General features: G+C 32.9%; 1 pseudogene; it reads right to left on the reverse strand.

Moving 5' to 3' along the window:
- Nucleotides 1–9,135: 9,135 nt before the first annotated feature.
- LOC125121254 (protein BTG3-like) lies at nt 9,136–9,937 on the reverse strand (annotated as a pseudogene).
- Nucleotides 9,938–10,855: the final 918 nt, after the last annotated feature.

Below are 10,855 nucleotides of genomic sequence, written 5' to 3' on the forward strand. Positions count from 1 at the left end.
AATTTTTGTAAAAAGTATCATATATTATATTTTTATATTCAAAACACTAAGCCTCAGTATTTCCTTTTCTTATTTTCTTATAGCAACAATCCTGATCTATGCTAGAAATTGCCACTCAATGGGGAAAAAGGAAAGAGCCACAGGAATATGAAAAGAACGGAACATGAACATCTTTATGACAAGTTAATCTTATATTTTTAACCCATTTAGGTGCAGAAAATTATTATTTCTATACTTTACTCAAGTTATTAAGTTCAAATGATATTTTTTCTCCCATCTGTGAAAAGTGAAGTCCATTCTTTCAGAGTAAGTCCTCCAAAAACTATTTAAATGATCAAAGCATCAGACATAAAGAAAATCTTATATTAGCACTATGAAAATAAGCATAATGAAAATTAATATTATTAAGGATTTACTGTGAGATATAGGACAGTTGGGGCAAGATTAGAGGACATAATTTAGAGTGATTCATAACTCTCCTTCTCGAGAAAGCAGAACAATATTTCTCCCAGAAATAAGTACTCAAGGGCAGGGATTTCATCTGTTTTGTTCACTACTGTATCTCCAGTGCCCAAAACGTTACACAAAACCAAGCAGTTTCTCAATGAATGATTATTGATTTACTAAATTTCTTTTTTTTCCCGCAGTTTACATTAGAGTTCCCTTTTTTTAAAAATTTTTTTTCTGTGCTTTCTTCATCTCTATAATTTTTTTTCTCTTTTTTATTACTCAATGAATTTTATGACATTTATAGTTGTACAATGACAATCACAACCAAATGGTATAGCATTTCCATCCCAAACCCCCAGTGCATCCCCCCACCCTCCAACTTGTCTCATTTGGAAACCATAAGTTTTTCAAAGTCTGTGAGTCAGTATCTGTTCTGCAAAGAAGTTCATTGTGTCCTTTTTTTAGATTCCACATGTAAGTGATAGCATTTAATGCTGGTGTCTCATTGTATGACTGACTTCACTTAGCATGATAATTTCTAGGTCCATCCATATTGCTGCAAATGCTGTTATTGATTTACTAAATTTCTCACTAAATATATAAAACACTGGGATGAGTGAGTGAAATTCATGGATTATAGGTCTAAACATTAGCAGAATTTACCAATTATCCTATCATTTGGAGGATTAAGACTGGAATTTTTACTAAGGGGAGGCCTTTGTCATTGGGAATCCTCTTTCAGTGATAGTCAACACTTGGTGGGAGCTTTACCTGAGATTGAAAAGAATAATTCCATCAAACCCTAAATCCTTAAGTTGCAGAGTTACCTTTTAAATATAGCTTTTCCACTCTGAACAGCCACATTTTGTTTTTTCCCAGTGGAGCACAGTCATCTCTTAATGGACCAGGCATTCTCCAGCTAAAAAGGAAATAGCACTGGAGAGATTGCGGTTTTAGACGTAATGGAACATAGCATAGATCCCAGGTGACATTGAAAATTAAATATGGAAAGCTTGTCACTGACTCAGCAGTTGAGACTATCAGACAAATAATATAAATCATTAATAGTGTTAATAGCATCAGACTTTCACTCTCAAGGAAGTGGATGACAAAACAGGCAATAAGACCTGAAAGACTAAATAACGAGCTTGCACACCAACATGAAAAGAGAGCTATCAGATTTAGAGACATATACATTGGTATTTTGTGTTCACGTATGCAGAGTTCTTGAAAACCCCTTTCCTTCTTTTTTATATTTATAAATACTTGATTAAGTAAGGTATTTTTTCCCCTCAAGTCTCAATGGTTTATTGATAAATTTCTATAGTGAAAATTGTTTTGTGTTGGTTTAAAAACAAAGCGATAGCCTGTTTTTGGTGTCTGGGTATCTGTGTATGAGTGAAATCAATTTAAAATTAAGAGTCTAGCAAACCACTTTTGGGAATTCACTAGAGAGCTTTACTTCATATGTCAGATAAAATACGATGAAAAAAATAACTTTAAAGCATATGTATTGCACTGGCAAAGTAACATTTAGTCGGCTTCATAAACCTACCAGTAAATCAGGGATCCATCATTTAGGTAGGTGCCCTTCAAATTATCAGCCATTTTATATGTAAGCATATGAGTGCATTTGGGACTAAATGCAAGGGATTTTGAAAGCATAAAGTATATTGGAAAGAAATTTATTTTATATGATATAGGTGGACTATTTTTAATGTGACAAATTTGCCTGGTATGGAAACATGGCTTTTTTTGTGGACATGAATGTAAAAATGGAGGTGATGTAAAGTTCACAAATAAGCATCTGTAACTATATTAATGAAAGTTTCCAAATATTTCCCATGTCAATTTTTATATTTTTTCCTTTATTGTCCAAATTCATCACTCTGACAAGAGTCAAATAACTTTCTTTATCACTCTTTCCAATCTCTAGCAACATATGTATCTAGAAAAGTCAGTCATTCTCACTGATCTATATACTCTAAAAAAAATCTTTCAGAATGAGGTTGACATTCCCAATATAGATTTTGTAACTGATATATAGTCTCTGTGCCTCTTCACTGTGGATACCAAAAAGAGTTCATTTATAAGCAGCCTTTAAATTAACAAACAAGAGTTGGGTTAAATAATAAGTTACATAGGTCATTATGGCAAAGCAGTGGATTCTTTTAAGAGCTTGACCTGAAAGTGAAGGCAATTTAACTATGTGCATGTATTTGTTTCTACATGTCTACAACATATATATATTTACATGCACATATATATGGATATGCACAGATATTCTCTTTTAAATAGATACTCAGAAATGACCGAGGCCTTCTATTTAAACAATTCAATATATCCATGACCACTCAGGAAATGATAGAGTCATTTGAGTATTAGTTCTTTAAAAAGATTTTTAATGAAATGATCCTAAAGGAGTCTTAAATTGCAGAAATAAATCAATGAGAAAATATGGATAAAACTAATTGAAACCATGTAGGCACTAAAATATAAGATGGCTTATTCTATGAAGAAACTACAACTAGGTTTTGCTTTGAGGTTGTTGTTTTTTTTTTTTTTTTTCCTGTGGCAACTGTCCAGCATTCTTGTGAAACAATGTAAGTACTCTGTTTTCAAAGTCAAGAAAAGCGCTCAAGGAAGCTAAAACCATGGTGGCCACATTAAAGGTAACATCTATAACTTCAAAGCCTTGTAAAACTCACTCATAGTAAAATAAAGAGCAAAGTAATTGGAATTGGTATGATTCTTTCTCCAGTTTAATTCCTTTTGTGAAGATAAAATTACTCCTTTCCATCATCATGCTTTATTTAATTGTAAATACAAACCATTTATCATTCAACAAATATTTATCATGTTTATCACCTATGAGGTACTATTGTTTGCACTGGATACATTAGTGAAGCAAACAGATAAAAGATCTCAGCTCTTGTGAAATTTTGTATTTTTGCTAAAGGAGGCAAACAATAAAACACAATGAACATGTTAAGTGAGATTTGGAGTTCTTTCTTTTATTAATTATTTATTTATTTATTGGTCTTTTTGTCATTTCTTGGGCCGCTTCTGCGGCATATGGGAGGTTCCCAGGCTCGGGGTCTAATTGGAGCTGTAGCCGCCAGCCTACACCAGAGCCACAGCAAAGCGGGATCCGAGCCTCGTCTGCGACCTACACCACAGCTCACAGCAACGCCGGATCTTTAACCCACTGAGCCAAGGGCAGGGATCGAACCCGCAACCTCATAGTTCCCAGTCGGATTCGTTAACCACTGCGCCACGACGGGAACTCCTAGAGATTTGTAGTTCTAATGGCTTGAATCCACTTGAAACAGAGAGGTACAGGTAGGCTACTACTACATTGCTCAATTCACTTATTAGTTCTAGTAGAAAAATTTTATATATAAACAATGCTGTTATATGTGAATTAAGATAATTTCACCTTTTTCCTCCTTAATATTCATACCTTGTATTTCGTTCTTTTGCTTATTACACTGGACAGAGTCTCCATTATGATGCTGATTAGAAATGATGAGACTGGATGTCCTTTTCCTGTTCCTGTAAGGGATAACGGTTCAATATTTTACCATTAAGTAAAATGTTGACTGTATGTTTTCTGATTCCCTTCTATATTTGGAAAACATGCCATTTTCTAAACTTTTTAAGAACATTTTTATGCATCTATTAGGTTCAATTTTAATATTTAAACTAACGTTGCATTCCTAGGGTAAGTCCACTTGGTCATTATGTTTTATGTGTTTCTGGGTTCCACTTATTAATACACTTTATAATTTTTCTATTCATGTAAATGTTGGCCTCTAATTTTCTTATCTTAATGCAATATTTTTGCCAGATTTTAGTGTCATAGTTGTGCTGGATTCATAAAAAAAAGTTAAAAAATACTTCCTTCTTTTGTGTTTTTGAAAGAGATTTTTTGAGATTTTTGTGGTACTATTTCTTAAAAGTTTATAGAATTCACTAAAGAAATCATATGGCATTGTAATATTTTTATTGAAAGTTTTTATAATGAATTTAATTTATAAAGTAGATACAAGAATATATATATGTATACACTTGTTTTTTTTTTTTTTTTTTTACTGCTTTTCTCTTCCCCTCTGGGACTTAGCCTTTACCTAAGTTTCTGAAGTCCTCAATTGGATTGTCTGAGAATAAAGAGAAGAGAAAATAAAAAGGAGAGAAATAGAAATCATTTTGTTGATTAGGGCCATGCTTTCTGGTGACTTGACCTTGACTCTCTACTGCTCACCAGTAACTGGAAAGAATTTGCTAGAGACCTAGTTCTAAAATCCAAGGAGATGGTTCTAATCAGTCCAGCATGACTTTACAAGGGGCATTCTAGATTTCCTTTATAAAAATAGGTAATTTTAATCCCTGGGGTATCACATTATTTTGGAAGAAGACTAGTATATTTTCTCTCTGTACAGAAGGGACACAAGGGAGCTACCAGAAGTAAGACATTCTCATAGATATTTTAATATTTGTCTAGTACTTATCTTTAAAAAAATCACCATATTTAGAACATTGAACCAAAGAAAACAAGCAACTTAAAAAGGAGATTTAGGTCACAATAGCTGAAGAATTTCATTGAAAATAGTCAAACAAGGCTGATCCACATCATATGCTTTGTGCCTGCCTCTTGGGACTTACTCAAAGCTGGCAGTGCAATTTTTCTCTTCCAGCTTGACCCACTTGTGCATGGTGCTGGTAATTATTTCAGCCAAAATTCAGTATTTTAAAAAGCCTTCCAGGTTTTGAATACTGCTGCATAAGATGATAATCATTAAAAAAGACACAAGTATCAACTTTTTTTTATGGAAAATCAAATAACATATATGATAAAATATCTGTTTTTGAAGCTTGTGCTTAAGAAATCTGGGGCATCCATCAGTTTATGTGTTTGGCCCTTTATTTTTCTCATATTAGCTACTAAGCCAGGAAAATGTTATGTACCATACTGATTTTTCCTGTAAAACTAGCAAAAATTATTTCTTATAGAGGGTCATTTATTTTTAAATGGGGCATAACAGTTATTGCAAAAGGCAAAAGTTGACTTTGAAAAACTAAATGAAAGAAAAAGAATTAAAACTTCCAAAAGCACAAAACTTAAACTATAATTAAGAAACTAAGTTTTCCAAGTTAGTAATTAAAAAGTTATCTACATAGCCCCAGTGTAGTATTTTAAAATCAATAATGCCCCTAATTCTTGAGATTGATAAGAATACTGAAAAATTCTTATTTTAAGTAATTCAAAATTATTTTATCCATAACTCAAGAATATGGAGCTGTAGCAATAAAAATACATGATGTCCATTAGTGAGGCAGCAACATAGTGAGTCATGTAATGCATAATAAAACTGATCATTGGTTATTGGCCAAAAGTTCAACAGTTTCATTAATTTTAATTTTTTGCCATTAAGAAAAATTATGTTAAATATTCCAAAATATTCCAAATTAGGGAAGTAACATTAACTCAAAATTTTCCACATGATGATTACTAGGAAAAAACTTAATGAATACTAAGACATTTTAATTAAGTCCTTTGAAAAATTGAAAAGAGGAATGTAAATAATTTAATAGTAGGTAGATGGACTAAGATAAAGTCAATGAAAGTAAAAAAGTGAAATATGGTTATTAAGAGTTGTGTCATTGACTGACAGGGAGAGTAGAGTCAGCACTAAAAGCTGATAAGTGCTTTTAAAATTAATAAAGCATATTACTTAACAAAACTAATAAGGGAAATATGAATACATGTTTTATTGTTCATCATCCCAAAAAGCTATCATTTTGGGGAAAAATTACAATATGCATATAGAGTCATTCACATATAAACATAAGTAGATGTATATACATATATGTGTGTGTATATATGTATAGCAGTTATAAAAATTCAACAATTTCTGAAGTTAAGGCTCTAAAATTGTCATGAAATCCATAATTTCTCTGACATACATATTATTCCAGATTGTAATAGATGGACATTTTCTTTAAATTAATAAAATTGTAAAATTAAATATAGGCAAAATTGTGCAAATCTGCAAATAAAGAATTACTATTCTCATATTTTTTATTTTATAAACATATCTTAATATAAAAATTAACTAACAAAATCAACAAGTTAAAATTATACTGAACAATGAACAGAGGTTTTATTAAACTTTTGAAAAATGATTTTTATTAAGAAAGGTAATAATATAATTTATATATCTATACTTTATAAGAGAAATAATGATCTTTAAAGAGACTGAACAAACTTTCTGATTACAAAACAAAACAAAAATGAAATAAATTGTATTTAACCAGGAATGAAAAGATCTTAAAGAATATACTTAAAAAGACACAATTTTGTACCTGATAATGAATGAAAGATCTTCTTATTGAAGCTCAGATCTAGAAAACATTAAAATATATACCATGATGACAACGGAGAAAATAATAAAAAGATAGGTTTTGTATGCTATAAGGACAAATATAATGTCAATACACAGATTGTTTACTTAGAAAATTAATGAGAATCAACTGAAGACAAGTTAAAGATATGGTAGAATTAAGACAAATAATACAAGAGGTGAAAATAGCAATATTTTACATACGTATATTAACTATTTTATGTAGCTATAATAATTTCAGGAATAGGACATCAATGTATGGTTAGGTATATCGATAACTAAAATAAAAGAATATCTTCCTCAAATGCCTAGTGTATTAAAATATAATAAATATTAAAGATCTCACTTCAAATAAGTGAATAAGCCTGGATATTTTCAATCAATGGTTGAGAAAAGGAATTAATTATTAGATAAAATAAAGTAATACTCTTATTCACATCAAGCAGTGCATTTTCTGGGTTTACTAATAATGTTTTCATATAGAAATATAAAACAATTCATGACATATATATAAGAAATATAATTTTTATTTATTCACTATCAAAGTAGTTAAAGACTTTCTGACATAAAAGGAAAGAAACTATGAATAAAATATTTTATAGATTTGAAGACACATAAAAAAACTGTCCAAAATACCAAAATCAATGAGACGGCAGTGGAAAGTGAGCTTTTCCCCCTATATTAATGGAAAAAAGCTTTAAAAAATGTTAAGGATATGTCTCCCAGTTTGCAAAATAAATTTTAAAAGAATCAATTATTTGGTAAAAACAAAACAGTAAAATATGTCACCATTGTTCAGCTATAAATTTACAAAGATAAAAAGCAATGAAAATCAATGTTTTCAAGGTTTCAATGCGAAAGTGTTACTTACTCTCAAATTTTGTTTTAGCAGAGACCACAATAGTGATCATATATATTCCTCTCATAAATCCTACCTCTAAAATAGATAGTAGTATCCTTACTTTAGAGAAAAGGAAACTGAGTTTGGTAGAGTTTAAATGACTTGCTCATGATCACACAGCAAGCTGGAGAACAACATTAGTGCTGATACCTTAGTCCAAAGTCCTTACTTCCCCTGATCCCCATATTGGTTCTCTTAGTGAAAGCACAGGAGAGGCAACAATAAAGTGGTAGGGTTTCTAATTTGAACTGCTAACTGTAAATCCTTCTACTTCTTCACGACAAATTCTTCTTTACAACAATTAAAATAACAAATAGAATAAGGGAGCAAATTCATAATGTAGAAAAACCATGAAGAATGCCACCAGCTGATCAGAACTATGAGGAATTTCTGGAACCTATGACAGTTAGATTTAGTCAGAATTCTATGGAACTGAGGAGTCTCCAACATGACAGAAATGAAAGTGGGAATTAGAGTAAAACAGTGAGAAGTCTCAGAAGAAAAATAGGATATCTTTAGAATTAATGGTAGCAGGGAATGGAAGGGGAAAACAGAGGTCATATGAAGTCATCAGTTTAAGGAATTAAGGGGCTAAGCTTCTAAAACAGATTAATCCTATATTTATACAGATGTTAAAACAGCGCAGCTTTTCAAATGAAAGAAGAAATCCAGACCCCGAGCATTTTCTGAAGATCTATTGAGCAGAGAAATATTAGGTCCAGAGTCAAATAACAGCCACTACTAAAGACTGAGAATTCCTTCAGTCCCCAGACCAGCTAATCTCACATCCTGAAGACTATTCCTCTGGCCACATGGTATGCACTTGCTCCCTACCCCCAACTTTGCAACCACAGAATGAGGACTAGAATACCTCTTAGAAATGTATCTCTCACTGAAATTGAGCCAAGGAATTTCATGTGAGCTTGGGGAAATATGCTCAAACTACTAATATTGATCAATAGAGGCCATTATTTTTTTTCATGCCTCAAACTACTTTTGATTTGCAACTATATGATTTCACACAATTCTTCTAAATAACATAAAACAGATTTTTTTGTGTATAAATAACTTACATAATCTCCATAAAGTAAAAGCTCAAAGGTGCTAGAACAGATTGCCCACTCCTGCAGTATTCTCATACACAAGTCCAACATTAAAAACTCAGGCACTTGACTAACTTTAATAAAGCTTCTCAAACTATATCAATGTATCTAAAGTGCATATATATATTTTTAAAAAGATTATTCCCAATAACTTCTCTATAAAAATAAGTTTGATGGTTTGTCCCATCTAACTTTACTACTTTGAATGTGAATTTTTAATAAGTAGTCAAGCTTATTCTACCTTTTCTCAGCATGACACCAACAGAATCAAAAGCAGCTAGTGGGGTGCTAACATGTGAGGATTAATCCAATGATTTGGGTCACGATGCATTCCAAGAGGAGGTACCCATGCTACTGGAATTGGGTGATACATTTATTCTTCCTTCCTTGATTTGAATAACCAAATGGAACAGGAGTTGGGTAGTGACTTTGATGACCATTCCCTTGGTACACTCCTGTTTTTTTTTTTTCCAGGCAAAAGGTTCCACATTGGGAGAGGCGGGAATATCAGTTCTGAAATCTGGTACACGGGGCTAGGGGTCACAGTCACTGAAATGGGTTTCACTTCTACTTCCTTACTTGTTTCTTCATCTGAAGAGGAGGATCCTGAATGATAATCAGAGGTAACCTTATCAAGGGCCCTGGTGGTAACTTTCTTGGAAATCTCATCCTTGTTCTCACCCTCATTTTTATTTTTATTTAAAAAATTTTTTTTTAATTCTCACCCTCATTTTTAAAGCTGTCAACAGTGAATGCACTTTTTCTCTCCATACCAACAGCACACCTCACACGGGTCCACCATAGAGTAAGTCCCCCTGGCAAGCCCAGGTCACTATATAAGATGCAGCTGTTCTCACAGGCTTTCAGGACATTAGGATCAACTCTGAAACTTATTGACCGGAATGCACCTGTAGGCCTGTCCTTTTGATGGTTTTTCCAGATACCAGTGATTTTTATATTTTTCTTGAAGTATTAGAATCAATTTCTCAGCAAACCTTTCAACTGCTTCTTTTTTCAACTTGTGTTTTTAGAACTAGTCTTGTGAAAAAGAAGACTATGGCAGCAATTTCATTCTTCATATTTCTCAATGCTGCTGCTGCTGCCTCCGCTGCTCTCAAACTATAGATTTGGCTGCCCGACAGTCACCTTCCTGAGAACCAGGACGCTGCCTTAGCTGGCAGGCCTGGGAGACAAAGAGCGCAGGGATCCTCTTCCAGTGCCTGCAGCTCCTGCGTCATCTGGCAGCCCAGCATGCTCTGAGAGGGTGGGAGTGTGTGAACGATCTAGCTAGCGGGGCTCTGAAGTTAGAGGCCTTTATTTTAAACATGGTTCCCACCACAGCAAAGAATCACCAAGTTGTTAGGAAATCAGGATCATGAAGAGGAGACAGAACCAATCACAAAAAAGGAAAAATTAACCTATGGAATATTAGTGGATATTAAAGAAAAAATAAATGAACGTAATTCAAATCCATTGATAATACTGAGAAGTGGTCAAATCAACAAAATTAAAGAGATCCTGTCATGGCTCAGTGGTTAACCAACCTAACTAGTATCCATGTGGATGCAGGTTTGATCCCTGGCCTTGCTTAGGGGGTTAGGGATCTGGTGAGCTGTGGTGAAGGTGACAGACATAGCGTGGATCCTCAGCTGCTGTGGTATAGGCCCAGCAGCTATAGCTCTGATTTGACCCCTAGCCTGGGAACTTCCATATGCCCTGGGTACAGGCCCTAAAAAGGCAAAATACACACACACAAAATTGAAATTTACCTTTATATAAAAAAATGAAACAAAGTATTGAAAATTAAAACCAAAGAAAGGTGAAATTTTAAAAGCAGATAGACAATAAACAAAAAAATCTGAACAGGCTGACAGAGTAAACAGCTAAAGCCTAAACCTTTGCTCCTGTACATGGAGTCAATAGGTTATCTCATAATACATTGTGTAGAGATAATGAAATAAGAAGATAAGAGATAATTAGATAAGCTAATGAGATTA

Source organism: Phacochoerus africanus, chromosome 2 (genome assembly GCF_016906955.1).
Source record: "Phacochoerus africanus isolate WHEZ1 chromosome 2, ROS_Pafr_v1, whole genome shotgun sequence".
In the NCBI taxonomy this organism is placed as follows: Eukaryota; Metazoa; Chordata; class Mammalia; order Artiodactyla; family Suidae; genus Phacochoerus; species Phacochoerus africanus.